The sequence below is a fragment of the Egretta garzetta genome, unplaced genomic scaffold (genome assembly GCF_000687185.1).
Source record: "Egretta garzetta isolate BGI_Z169 unplaced genomic scaffold, ASM68718v1 scaffold287, whole genome shotgun sequence".
In the NCBI taxonomy this organism is placed as follows: Eukaryota; Metazoa; Chordata; class Aves; order Pelecaniformes; family Ardeidae; genus Egretta; species Egretta garzetta.
Genome location: NW_009260435.1, coordinates 5,028,238 through 5,043,370, shown reverse-complemented (window position 1 = coordinate 5,043,370; position 15,133 = coordinate 5,028,238).

Sequence of the window (15,133 nt, the reverse complement as noted above, 5' to 3'; positions counted from 1 at the left end):
TGTCTCCCATGCAAGTAGTTTGGAGGTACTCAAAACCAGTGAAACTTCTGAGCATTTCCTTTTCTCAGCTGCAATATAGAAGAAAATACAAAAGTTCTTTCCAAAACAGATTAAGCATCAGCTAATACTGAGACCTTTTATGAAATTTAAGTGGTGCATTTGCTTTACTCCAGTGATGTTTCTGAGGTGACAGTGATGAATGTATACTCATACCTAACCTGGTACAGTTTCACAGCTGTGATGAGCTCGGTGTACATGCAGGACTTGCCTTCTTCCTAGAAAGATTTCTCTTTTCTTTAAACTATCAGTATATCTTGATCACCAGAAACAGCAATTATTCACAGAGAAAAGTGGTTTTAAAGTTCACCTCCATTTTAAGTAATAAAGTCTCCAAACCAGCAGTCCAAACTCCTATTACACAAAATTCAGCTGCCACTGCTGTAACAAAGAATGGTTTATAAGCCATTCTCACAGATTTGGCTCTTGGAATAGGGAAATTCTTTATGGGTTTTCAAAAGCTCGCATTCATGTGAGCCTAGTCAGTATGTAGTCCTGCTTTCACAGATTTGCTATAAAATTAACTATTCATTTCACTGAGATCAAATTGTTACAGTCTACTAATCTGGCTTCATGAAATAAACATGAACATTCAAAAAAAACCCCAAAAAACAAGCAAAAAAACCCCAAACAAAAATCCCACCAACAAAATCCCCAGAACTTAATTCCTTAATCCCTGTAAATGGCACCTTATTGCTAGCTCCTCTCCTGAGGCTAACACAGGATCCAGCCTGGAAGATATTTTCTACAAACACATTGTTCCACATTGTCCTTGGGCCCTGAAAGGAGGAATTCGCACGTATTGTAAACTAGAACAAAGGAACTTGATAAGACTAACCAAGATGTGCTCTAATCGCAAAGCTTGCAGACTAACCAGGTTGTACTCTAATTGCAAGGCTTGCATATGATAGCGCGTGTGTTTGTGTGTTAGACCAATCAGCATGTATCTAGAGGTGCGTGGACAATGTTGTTGAACCAATGAAAGCGTTGTTTATGTCGCATGGACCCCATCCCTCAGTATAAATATGTCTGTAACTCTGAATAAAGGAGGAAGCATTCACCATACTCCTATGGGGACTGTGTCTGTATTCTGGGCTCCCCTAAGCAACATTTAAGCAACATGACCACAAGTATTGGTTAAACCAGGTAGGTAGTGCCTCGGCTAAATTCAAAGTATCAGCCAACTGCACCATACTCTGAATAATAGAGGATAAGGAATTTTACTGTAGCAAACAATACAAGCCATTGTCCTCAAAAGGTCTGTGTAAAGTACACAACATCTCAAAACTTTCAGCAAGTGGGCTTGCATGAAAGCTATTGTTCCTGCTGTAGCACAATGAAGGATGAGTTAAGTATGCTGTGATTTGAATAAGCAGCTCTATTAGCTGCCTACTCCAGATAAACTCCGGAACAGCAAAATTAAAATATTTTTTTCCTAGAGAATTTTGCTATAAATTCAGTAACAGAAAAAGAAGAGAAAAAAATAGCGCTCAACTTAAAAACCCAGTCTCTTCAATAAAGTTACATTTATATAAGCAGCTTAGTTGTGTTCCTCAGCTTGAAAGCTACTGGGCATCCCTCTCTGACATTAGTACTGGACAACAAACTGCAGAAATTATTTACTGGGCTAATAAGCTGCAATAAAATAGGCCTCAGAGTCAAAGACAGGGACATTTAAATATGCTCTACTTCATACTTGCCAAGAAAAAAAAATGCAGAATGGCCACATAAGTATAAATAGAATACACCAATAATACAACAGTCCTAAAGAGCTTCCAGGAATTAATTCTCTAGAATTAAGATAAGGAGTGTTTACTATATCTTCATTTAAAAACCTAGCACGTGGCAGTGTCAGTATTGAGACAGATAGTATTGAGAAAATTAGTATTAGCAAGAAAGCAGGAAAACTCTCCTTCAATCCCACATTTACTTAACTAGGATGTGGGCAACAGAGTTTATATATATATATTCTTTATTTGAATGCCCTTGAATTCTCACTAATAAAGAAGATCTGAGAAGATAAGGTTTTGTTCATTTTTAAGTGGATGCTTGTTATGAAATAGATGTTCTTCAAAAAAGGTCACAAACTATAGGGACTCAATGACTGAATTTTTTTTTTTTTTTTTTTGATAGATACATACAGATACAGAAACATCCCAGACATAGTTGGGTCTTTTTCAGGTGTTCCATGACCATTCACTGATTTAACCAAAGTGTGCTCACCCACACACTTGAACTATCACAAGCATCACATAACAATGCTCCGTTCCACCCCTGAAGGACTGATCATCGAATCAGTACAAAGCTAGGTGAGGCTGGCAGCCTTTCCCCAGGCCAGTGCAGCATTATTGATGACAAATGCTTCCTGCAGCATTCAGTAATCCAATGGACAGGCATAGGCCTCAACAGAAGAAAGCAAGATTTCCTCTCCAAACAATTTTCAATGCTTATATATCTGTTTTTTTCTGGCCTCTGGGCTTCAGAGCAGTTGCTAACCTCCACCTTTGAAAACTATGCCATTGCATGCCCTGTTAGCTCTTTGAAATCATGCAGACTCAACCATTTTTGTATGCATTGCCTTACTACCAGGTCTGAACGTTATACGAACATGTGCCATACCCTTTGAAACTGCAGCATGCAGTCTCTTCCATCCTGAGACTCTGAATTCCCAGGCATTCAAACTGGTGACTGGATTTAGTCAGTGTGTGACTTAAGCCACCAAGTTAAAAGAACCGATATAAATCACTTCCGGAGGATAAGAATCTTAACTTTTCAAAATACTAATTTTGACTGGCAAGCCAAAACTATACAATCACACAACTGTGTGTTAACATCCTCACATAGTTGCAGAAATAGTCAGGATTTCAACTAGACATTTAGAGAATAGTATGGAAATTGCAGACTATAACAGCAATACCAATCTTTTACCAAAACCCATAGGTATTGTCATAACAATGCCACAATGCCAACAAAAGTTCGACTTCATCTTTTTCCAGGATGTCCACTAGCAGAGAAAGAGTTCATGTGATGGTAGATAAACAAGAGAAGAATGAAAGAAAAGCAGCTAAAATGGGGCCACTGCAAACAACTTCAATTTTCTCCATTTTTCCTCACAGTCTGTAAACAATGTTTTCCATGAAAAGAAACAGCTGTATGTTAAACACAGTCATTATTTATCTCTTACTGCTTCAGGCTAGGCAGTTGGTGGGGTTTTTCATTTTGGTTTGGGGTTTTTTTTTGTGCACGTGTGTGTGTTGCCAAAACTACCATATTACATTGGTACCAATGATCTCGATCTAATTATTAGGCAGGAAAAGGAAAAAAGTGAGATGAAATTCAAAATTACAAGGGCAAAACCACATATAATTAAAAAAGACACATAAATTAAGGGTTTAAGAAACAAGTATTGAACATCCTTTTCAGATGAGAAATGGAAGCTTCCAGGTATTGGCACAGACCTCTTATTTAATTCTATAGACTTAGAAACCTGGTTTTTAGAAATCTTAGAGAACGTCTTATCTCAAACACTGATGTAAAACTACCTGTGTTTGCTCCTCTGCTTAGTTGCTTTCTTCAAATACATAGAATTTACATTCAAAGGAACATATTTTCTTATCATAATCACTATGGCAAAAATAACTACCCAGCAGTTGCTTCTCTATGGTACTTAAATTTTAAATAAAGATAGACCAGAAGGAAAGACAACTGTGTGCTTTCTCAGTGTTTCTGGATTTCCTTAAGTGAGCCACTGCCAAGACACTGTGGTCTAGAATAGAATACAAATAGAATACAACGATCTTGGTTTGGTGTTAAATTCCTACAAACAAGGAAAACTTGTTTTTAAAGTAATTTTATCATCAGGTATCATTAACAGGATCAGCCACTCCACAGGCTTGTTTTGGGTGAGAAAGTTTTAATTTTTTGCAAGGTAGTTAAAACTTTACATCACCACTTCATATCACAACTTATGGCTTAGAACTGCCAGTGCTGATACTCCCTAGATTCTAGACCACCGAAAAACACCTTTCTATGGTCAACAAGAAAAATAAACACTGCGTACAAAATCAGCTTCAGCCCAAAGAATAAGTGAACCCAGGACTAATTGTTCAGACTTTGCTGCACATACAACCTGTTTGGACAAACAAACAATGGCAACTGTCAGCTACCATCTATCATTTACATTATGTTTAGAGTGAATCTTAAATCATTGTCTCTTTGGAAAGAAAGAGAAAATTGAGATAGATATTGAACTGTCAAAACCAGAAAGCTTTGTAATTGAGGGTCTTTCACAAAAGCTTTTGAACTTAAATCAAACGGTGTCTATGCGAGGTACTGAGCTTTTAAACATCATGGCCACTCACTAATGAGCACGTATCTGTAGAAACCCTACACAAGACAAATGCTGTAAGTGTTATTGAAACTAGAAATAAAAGTCTTGGGAAATCTATGCCTAATCAGAGCAAAAGCCAATTTTTTTATAGCACAGATGAAATAAATGCCTTAGAAAGTGAATTTCAGCAAGTAGAATCAGATTAGAGATATTATAAACTGTGCTCACTGGTTCAGCACTGACAATAGGGAAGATAGGAACAAGTAAAACACAAATCAGCTAATTTTTGTTTTTCAAAGTTTAAGACTTTTTTAAGCTGTGGAAAGTCTTTGAGGAATTTACTACTTCTCGTAGCACTATGATTTTAACTAACTCAATGTAGACTTCAGAATGCACAAGTAAATACTTCTGAATTTAAATATAATCTAAAAATATTCACTGCTTGTATTTATAAATCCTTCTAAAGTTTTTAGAAAAATTCTCCAGATAAGCATTATGTCTTTTGTAAAAAGGAATGGCCAGCCATCAGAATTTCCTCTGTAGATTAGAACTCTGGTTTAATTCTCTGACTGTTATATAAATATCTCACAAAGAAGAAAACAAAGTTTAAGCAGTTTGCTGTCCCTACAGATGGCCAATTCAAATGCTCAAACACCCACACAGGAAAAATATAGCTCCAACCTCTCTAGAATACTGATATCTTGAGGAGAAATCAGCATTGTCTTGTGTTCTCCATTCCACAGTATCATGAGAAGACTGATATACTCGGAAGACTTTTTTTCTAAGGCTTAATAGGACAACATAACAGGACCAAGTTGAATTTAAAATCCAGCTTAGTTTCACAGCTATGAGAAAATCTGATTTCCTGTTTCACTAATACCTTTTTCACTTTTTCCTTCACCACTAAGTTTTGAAGGTTTCATGATACAATCAAAGAAAGAAAAAAGTTTCATTAGCAAATGGTTACCTGGAGTGCGTGAGACTGGTGCTCTAACCACCCTGTTACTATTCTTACCTGAGGGACAAATAAGGAAGAAGAAACCTCATGGCTTGATTTCAGTTTTTAACTGAATCTGAGCAACTCTCCTTCAAGTCAGTATGTGTCAACATATTTATGCTTTTAATTAATCTGCTTTCCCTCCTATTAACGAAATACTCCACTTATGAAAATTCAACAATAATTCTTTACTAAACTTCTTTCATAACATTATTTGAAGGCTAACAAGCCAGTGTGTTTAATTTGTGTGCACTCTCAGAGACGTTTAGCTCAATGCATTAATTCAATTTTGCAAGAAATTCTTAAGTTTTAAAAATTTGTTTTCACTAGGATTGAAAACACATTTAAAAAAAAAAACATTTCCAAGATGTTTGTGCTGCTGTAATAGGGAACTAGATCTCACTGAGCATTGAGTGGGAGGATAGCAAAGGATCAGTCTGTCTTTAGACACATTTCTTGTTAAAAAAAAAAAAAAAAATCAAGTTTGACATAATGCAGTGATTTTTAACATTTCAGTGAATCCATATATTTTTACTAAAATATCATTCAGCAATTATTATTGTATTTTCCGGTGCCTCACAGGAACTCTCCAAGTAATTGTTACAGAAGTGAAAGGCAAGGTGTACAAAGAGATAGAGAGAATTTGTTTGGCATGCTTTAGTTTATAAGCATCAGCCAAAATGAACGTGTGTAAAGGGATAAATAATTTCTAATGTTTATAAAACATCAAAGGACCACCAAATACCTATCATACCTTGTTACTGACATACTTGCACTGTCAATGCACAGAATCACTTGAACAGAGATTTAACTTCAGTTAACAGTATTTACATAATTACATTTGATTACCTGACAATTTTAAACATCAAATACTAGTCAGTTACAAAAGCACTGCAATCCCATTTGCCACATGGGAAATGGGAGTGTTTAAGGGTGAGGTTTTAAAAAGCACATAAAAACTCTGCTGCAAGACACACTAAAAGTCTGGGACAGCATTAGTAACTGCACAACAGTCCCAAACTAGCAATGCAATCCCCAGCTCATCCTTTCTCAGTGAAAAGCAAAATGCCTCTGTGAACCAGCTGTGAAAGGAAACTTGAAATTATTTTGATCAGTGGCTACACTATTGCTTATAAAGTGGCTAAGATACCTTTAAACAACCATCACTTCCATATGTTTTGTTGCAGAGGTCTGCTACTCTCGCAGCATTCCCATGTTCTAAGCAAGAGGTGTTTTTATGCTCCATAATAATCTATTCTTGTCAGCTCTTCTTTGGAGATCTCAGCTAACTCATCCTGTATGTCACTTAGCTTGTACAAGCTGATAGGATTGTAAAAGACATAAAATTATCTTAATTTCATATTCTAACACTATGACTATATTCTAATATAGACCACACAAAAAGTAGTACTCACTAGCGTACAGCACCTTCATCACTCTCACAAATGATCTTTTAACATTTAAAAGTTTCAAAATAAATGTAATTTTCCCTTACAACACTTATTGTAACTTTACTGAAGAAATGCAGATTATACTGTGTTGTTTTTTGATTTTTTGCTTTTCCCAAATGGAAATGCATTTCCCCTGAAGACTTCATTTCCAAGCCCTTATCACCTGTAATAGAATAGGCCTGGTGGAACAGTTGAATAATACATTATGCATGCATTTACTTATGTTATGATCTCTACCTGGGTTTTTAAAAAGAAGCATGTTTTCTTAAAGAAAACTGATAGTAGAAACATTCTTTTGTGTTGAAAGACCAATGCTATTATTCTGCCCTGAATTGCGTTGTATCTCATGAACTGAATCTATTTCAGGTTCCACTGAAAATGCACAATAAGTCTCTTGACTGAACTGCTAGAAATTCAGGTGGCCCCAGTTCAGACACATGCTGTGCTCTCACACCATTTTCCTTGTATATTTATAAACTTGAAAGGTTAAGAGGTCTTTCTTCCTAAAACTCCTTGGAAAGCACCATTATCTCATGGCAAGAAGATAGCTGCCCTGATGCCAAATGTGCAGGCAGCTCACATCTTTGACAGACTTCATCCTACAAAGCTTTTCTTTCACTTTATGTTCACTAGGTACATTGGTGACGGGATCCTAAATCATGCCCTATTTATTGCACACTGGCATCTGTTTGACTAATGTCATTGGAAAGATTTGGATATTTAACTGCCTACTTGTTGCTCATCTGGCATAGGCCTTTGAAAATGTCACGCACTTGTGTATCTGTTGGTTGATTAATCAATTGCCTGCCTGCCAACAGCCTCTCTGCTAGAGTTGCACACTCCCTACTTTGCTTCTTGCCTCTGGTTTTGGGGCATTTTGGTGACTCCCACTCTGCCAATGCGAGCATTATTCATTTGCCCCAGAAACAGGTCACAGACCTCAGCACATCAAAAACCAGTGGCAATAAATCCACCCAAACAGTAACATCTCATATCATATCAGACAACACTAACACTTCAAAACCAGAGTATTTCAGCTGAAATACTTTTTTTTACATTTCTTTTCTAGTACTCAACTCTTCAATGACAACAAAAATGGAAAAACTGTGGAAAGCTGTCATTTTTCAATGAAAAGCTTAGTTCAAATGAAAATCTGCATCTTCAGCATGCAGCTTCAATTGAAACATTTCAACTAATTCTTCAGCACTGCTAACTTTTGAGATGAAGCTGAGCCAACCTAACAGCTTGCCATCATCCAAAGGGAGCGTTTACTCCCCTCCTCCCCCTTTCCTTTCCCTCTCTAGGTACTCAGCTGAATGTTAACGCAGTAGAAAATTAATCCAGCATAGGAAAAGTGAAATATGCCTTTACTAAACTAATCCACTCTGGATAATTTTGTTGATTGTGTTTAGGTGTTGATATCACAATACTTAATATATAGGTAAAGAGTAATATTTAACATGTATATTTCCCCACCCTTCCACTGTCTGTTTGATCTCAAAGTTATTGAAGACAATTGGTACCACTTCATTTTTCTTCCCTACATTAAATCAAGCCACTTGTTTGAATTTACAAGCAGTCTGTATTCAAACAACCACCACCTATGTTCCCTTATAGGTTACAAGAAGCTGAAGAACAGCTAAAGCACAAAAATCCTCTATAGCTGTCCTCCAATTAATCAAATTGTCAAATTGGCTGTGTCAAGGATACCACTGCCTTGTTACAATCCAGTAGACCTTAATATACACTACACACATATACCATGTAGTGACATATGAATTTTGGTGCAACTTTCGCCAAGGTGAGAAATGTAAGGCTGCCTTCTATCTTGGTGAACCAAAACAGAGAAAAGCAAATATTTGGGTTGTCAAGCATTGGAACAGACTGCCTGGGGAAGCGGTTGAGTCCCCATCCCTGGAGGTATTTAAAAGACATGTAGATGTGATGCTTCGGGACATGGTTTAGTGGTCGACTTGGCAGTGCTAGGTTAATGGTTGGACTTGATCTTAAAAGGTCTTTTCCAATCTAAACGATTCTACGATTCCAAAGCATACGGATAATTGAGTAGTTTCCCCAAAAGATGTAGCAAAACAGATGTACTGGGCATACCTTGTGCTTAAGAACAGAAATAACATTTAAAACTCCAAGTTCTCATTCTAATGTACGGAAGCGTGACATGTGAGAAGAGCAAGCACAAAACAAGAACTACCTAGGCTAAGCCTGTGACGCGTCTGGTGGCAATCTCACTACTTCCTCTGATTGCTCAGTCCCACCGCTGACAGGTTTCACTGGTGTTAAGTTTCCTGATCTCATTTAGAGTTTGGTTTGACAGACAGTTGGATTTACTCAGCTGAGGGCATGGCACAGAAACAGGAATGAGTGGTTTGGACTGCCTTTGAACTCTACAAACCAATATTGTTGCTAAATGTTTCATATTGTCACACAACAGCCTGTTCCATGTGCCATGGTCCACAGAAGGACCAAAAAAAATTCATCAGACCCATGATGAATATCAGTGCCTCCTTGCCAGAACTGCAGCACTGGTAAGACTGCCTAACTGGCTTTAATACCGCTTCAGCCATGTTGTTTAATGCTTATTAATTATTTGCCACCATGACCCTAACTGTGCTTTCAGCTAAGTTATGTATGTATTTCCCAGGCCTACAAGCTTGCTTCAATCCTTGGATTAAGGAGGACTCATATATGCCTCCATGTAGGAGATCATACAAGAGAATAGATTGATAGCTCTGGAAATCAAGTTTTGTGCTCACAAAAAAACCCCAAAACCCAATCATCTTAATAGCCCTGTGAGAACTTCCATGTATTATTATATCTATTTTCAAAGACATGTGCATAGAATTCTGAAGACCTGAAACAGAAAACCTGCAACATCAATAATATGTGCCCTATATACAGGGCATATATTTAAAATGGCAAATATGCAAATATCAGAAGCAGAACAAGTTGAGACATCTACGGAGAAAACGTGAAGAAATCCTCCATGTACTTGATCTATGACAAAAATTAGTGTTATCTGAGTCTAAGAAAACTTTTAAAGACTTCTTATAAGTCAAATATAAATATTACCACAGCTAAGTTATATTAGGGTTTTAAACCTTGTGACTACAGACCACAGGGAGCAAGTACTAGAGTCAGAACATGATTCTCAAGTTTTCTGGCCTATCCAGGTTTCTCCATTGCACTTGTCATTCCTCATTCTTAGTTCCTTTGTTCTAAGCTCCTAAATCCTTCAAATACCTCTAGATTAGTCAGGCAGGTGCAGCAGAAATTACTAGAAAGAAATGAGAGGCCATCCAGAATTTGTTCCTCAGAGTATCTAAAGTGTGTCAGTGCCACCATAGCCAGCTCAGTTTGCCCTTCCTGTCCATGGAAACCATGAAGCCTCCCCCCAAAAAGGCTTGATATTAACACAATGCCTATCCCAAGAATTCTAAGAATAAGACCAAACTGGGAATTAAAAACCAATCCATGTGTTACTTGCTGGCTACCCAGGATATACTAGATGGGACACACAAATTCACAAGTGCTTGTCTTCTGGATAGGATGAGAGTTGCTAAGCAGAGACTAGAAAAGAAATAAGGCAGCAATCGTGTTGCAAGTGCTGTCAGTAAGCAAGCGACTTCTCTCTCCTTTCTTCTCCTTGGTTCTCAGCCCCTGCAAGCAAGCCCTAGATCCTACAGGGTTAGGAAATTGTGAGGGATGGCAGGAGAAACTGAGCAGCTCTCAAACTAGCACGGAGAGCACTCTATACCTGATAACACTAGAAATAACCTGGCTTAATATGTTTAATTCCCCTACAATGAAGACTGTCTTTTCTCCCATATGCCCCCTCAGCAAGATTTTCTCTCATTAAATATTTTTTGCCAGTAGAAACACGTGGCAAAATTATTATTTTTAAACATTTAGATAGCCTTACCTACTTCCTGGTTTAGGTATTTCTTTCCATAGAATTGGCAAGATAATCGTTAGAAAGGAGGAATTGGAAAGGATCCTAAAAGCAGACAAAGAAAATGACACTTGCAACCAATACAGACACAAAAAGAGCAAATGGGCTAATACATCTTCAGTTCTTGCATGCTGTGAAGGAACATACATGATATTCTGCACAGTCTGGGAAGCTCACAAGTCTGAGAATGGCTCCTAGAACTGAACCAGTTGAGTAAAGACTAGTTCTCTTTAGCAGCAGCTCATAGTAGCAGTCTCCAAAGTAAGAAGTGGCAGTCACGACCCAAATACAGAATAGCATTGCTTATTTTTTAATTTTTGCTTTGTTTGCAAGTATTAGTCTTAAGTAGTTTTTAAGTACTATTTGAAATAGATGTACTATCTCCTATAAAGTATTTATTAACTTTAGCTAAACAGTGCAAAGAAAAAGTACATAATCCTGTTAAACAGTTCTGAGATGGCTTCTCGGGCTGCCTTATATTTCTCTGAATTTATTAGATACACGGAAGAAACAATTCAACAGTAGCATTAGCAGAAAAAGCACTTCTGTAAAAATCACACATAAAGGCTTTTACTCTAAAACATTACCTGCTAAAGAAATTTGTACACATAGAAATCCACACCAATTCCTATAATATTATGTACAAGTAAGAAATAACACGTGAACGATCGCTGTAGTATATTTTTTCAACACTTCTAAAACTCCAGGCATGGACCGACAGTTTGTAAAGCTTCTGACAGCCTCTGATTTATAGCTCTATGCTCTGCATTGACCGTATCAATTCGATGATTTTAACAGTATGGTATCCAGGCAGGAGGAGGGTGGGCAGGAAAGCTCTAAGACAACAGCAGTAAAATATAAAGTTTCATTCCCCCACCTTGTGGGTAACTACTGAAACAACAATTTACAGTGGTGTTTCGTTATTTGCAACCTACACACATATTCATCTATCAATTTTCACATTGATGTCTGCTATACCACCGTGAGTCAAACTTAAAATCTTTGCAATTAACTCAAAGTTGATTTAAGTAACATGCTGTTTTATTTTTAAAATTCCACAAAAACGTAGAGAATGTCTATTCTTTTGATGCTTATCAGCACCAGTAATCAATTACGCAAGGTTGGTTAAAGCATGAAGAATGTCTTAACAGTATACAGAACAAAGTTAACTGACATTAAAATTTAAAAGAAAAGTTTATCCAGGACTGTCCCTGTGCCAAGCCTACTGCTACTATTCTAATTTAAAAACAACTGCACAAATCCTCCCCAATTTGTTTGTCAGAATATCATTAAAGTAACCTTTCATTTTCTCTTATTATTTGATTATACAATCAAGACAAGATGATGTCTAAAGCTGGGTTGCTTAAGAATAAGTTACTGACTTCAAGATACTTTCTGTGCTGGTTTTGCTGATAACTAACCCACAACAATCCTATGGGATCAGTTGCAGAAGTATTTTGGACTCCTTAAGAGCACCTTAGCCCAATGTTACAGCTCTTTAAAAGTCAACAGCTAATTTCTTTCCAGCAGGGAAATGGAAAGCACAGCCATAGGCGAAGAGGACAATAAACACAAGAGGAAGCTTTATACGCACAATACAGTCCTCATACATCAACTAAGCCAAGTGCAGATTCAGGGCCACATTTATCAGAGCAGAGACTAAGAACTGCACAGCTCAGTGATTTACCTATAAAGCTTTGATTATATATGAGAGGAACTTTTGCCATACCTGATAGGGAAACGTATCAAATCTCTAGAAGTACGCTACATTATACAGCGCGTAAGTGCCTTCTCTGTTTTTCAAGTCTTTGGTTTTGACAAGCATTTTCCAGAATGATACATCCTTAACTGTGCTTACCTTTGATAAACAGCAGAGTCTTAGAAACAATGTGGACACACACACAAGGTGAACACTGGAATTTGAGTGTTGTCATATTACCAATAAAGAGGATTTTCAGTGTTCCATCTGCTGACTCCAGTAAAGTGTCTGGGAATGGCTCTGCCTCCCTTACTGAAATCCAAACAAAAATTTCTTTTCCTTGTTAAAATTCACCACAGTTATCTTTTTTAAGTAGTGCAGTTTGTCTTCAATAACTAGATGAGGTATTTTCCCAGTTACTGATGTAAAAGGTATTTGTGGCAGGACATCAGTATATCAAATTACTAATTTTTTACCTCTAAATTTAGAGTTAGCCATTTTACAGATATATCACCATCCTGCTCTCACTTTCCTTCACTCCCAACCTACCATGACAGTATCACAGGGTTCCTCCTGCCTCCCTCACCCCCCCACCATAATGCAATCTGAAGACTAAATCAAGATAGACAATGAACATCACTCTAAAATAAATAACAAAGAATATAAAACAGTTTCCAAGTAGAAGTTCACTTGCTGGTCTGTAGGAAGGGTGAGAATACAGTGAACTGAATCAAGTTACAAATTCACACGTTCCTTTTAATAGGTGAACTCTTAGAGTTATTTCTCATTTCATACTTAAGCTTTTCTCGTTCAGACAAGTCAGGTGACTATATTAAACTACCATCTTAGTTGCTAACAAGTGTCTTGAAAACTCCAAAACAGAAGCAAATTGCAGCAGAGAGAGAATAAATGCTAAAGTCTGGAGATCTGTGTATTTGCATGATCATTACTTAGTGATTATGCAAATCAGATCCATAATCCAAGGAAAAGAATTGTATCAGGATCATTAGTAAACTGAACAATATTCATACACATGGAACAAACTTTATTTTACATCTAGATGGCTAATATTTTTTTTTCCTTCAATCTGCCCTTCATGTACTCTGTGGCATTGTATATTTAACTGGTAACTGCCCTCTCCCTCAAAAGCATACCTTTGTCCAGGAAATTTTAATAAAGAGACTAAAGCTTTGATTTTTCCAATGGAACCTAAAGTTGTATACGTTGATTCTCAAATCCCTCCACTTGTTTCTTATATTAAGATTTCTCTTGAAGTGGCCAGTCCACTGGCATCTATTTCAAATTAAGTCTTCACTCTCAGATTTGAACAAATGCAACTTTAGAAACTGTTGAAAGAATTATTTTGTCAAACAGATGCTAGCTAGTTTCAGGAGGTTTCACAAGTCAGTTTTCTCTTTTAAAATTAAATCCTTTTAATTTTCTTTTTAAATACTCTAAGCAACCAAAGATCCCCTTAACATAAATAATCCTTGTTGTCAACCAATGACCAAGATTAGGATATACCTAGTGTAATCACTGTGTTACTCTGCTACAACAAAAGCATATTTACTGCCAGCAATGAAATAAAAATATTGGTACCTTGATTGTTAAACTGAATTACTTAATTTATCCCTCCTGCAACTTCACAGTTAATGCCCTCTAAAACTATTTATCTTTTACTACTAAAACACTCCATGTTCAGTAAACCAAACATTCTTCCAGACTCTGCAAGTGTTGAGAAAATGGTTAAACTCAGTGGTGAAAGGTGTAAATTTGTTTTGATGGGTATAAACTAAAATAACCCATGAAACACAGAACCCCGCATTGTTGGGGTTTTTCTTTCTTTTTTGGTGGAAAGAATTCCTTATTGCAAAAGGATCACAGAACAGCTGGGGTTGGAAGATATCTCTTGAGATAGCACAGTCCAACCATGGTCAGCTAGAGCAGATTGTCCAGGACCATGTCGACTCAGGTTGTTAATATCTACAACTGGTAGTAGTGAACTCAATGAACATAGGATCTTTTTAATAGGAAAAAGTCTGAATAAAATCCAATTAAAATTCCCATTTAAAGATATCCTAAAAATCCCTCTGAACAGTTAATAGCAAAATAGACCAAGCTCACATAATAAATTAGTGAAGAAGCTGACTGTGTTTTCAAAATAAAACATTTCACCATGTGAAGACTTACTAGTCTCCAGATTGGACAGAAATTCAATGAAAATTATCAAAGTAAAATACTCCCTAAAAAAAGCCCACAGTTAAGTGGAATTGATAGCACCATCCTGTGAAGAACCACATATACCTATTATCTATTCCAAAAGTCCTCATATCTTTGTCTTGGTTTTTTTTTTAAGCATTAGAAAGTTCTAAAATCATAAGCAAAAGCAAATTAACACATTTTTACATTAAAGTTTGGTTTTGTTATAATTTTCTGCTACTGACTTTAAAATGGTTGAGATGGATCTACACTGAAGAAGGACATACTGTTCTCTACCTAGGAAGCAACCCAGCATGCTGGGGGAGAGAAGGCAGGACAGAAAGGTATGAGAAAATTTTAGAAAAGAGGCTATAGCTCAAGCAAGAGACTAAAAAAACAGTTGCAAGGACTAAAAACCCATCCAGACCCTGTA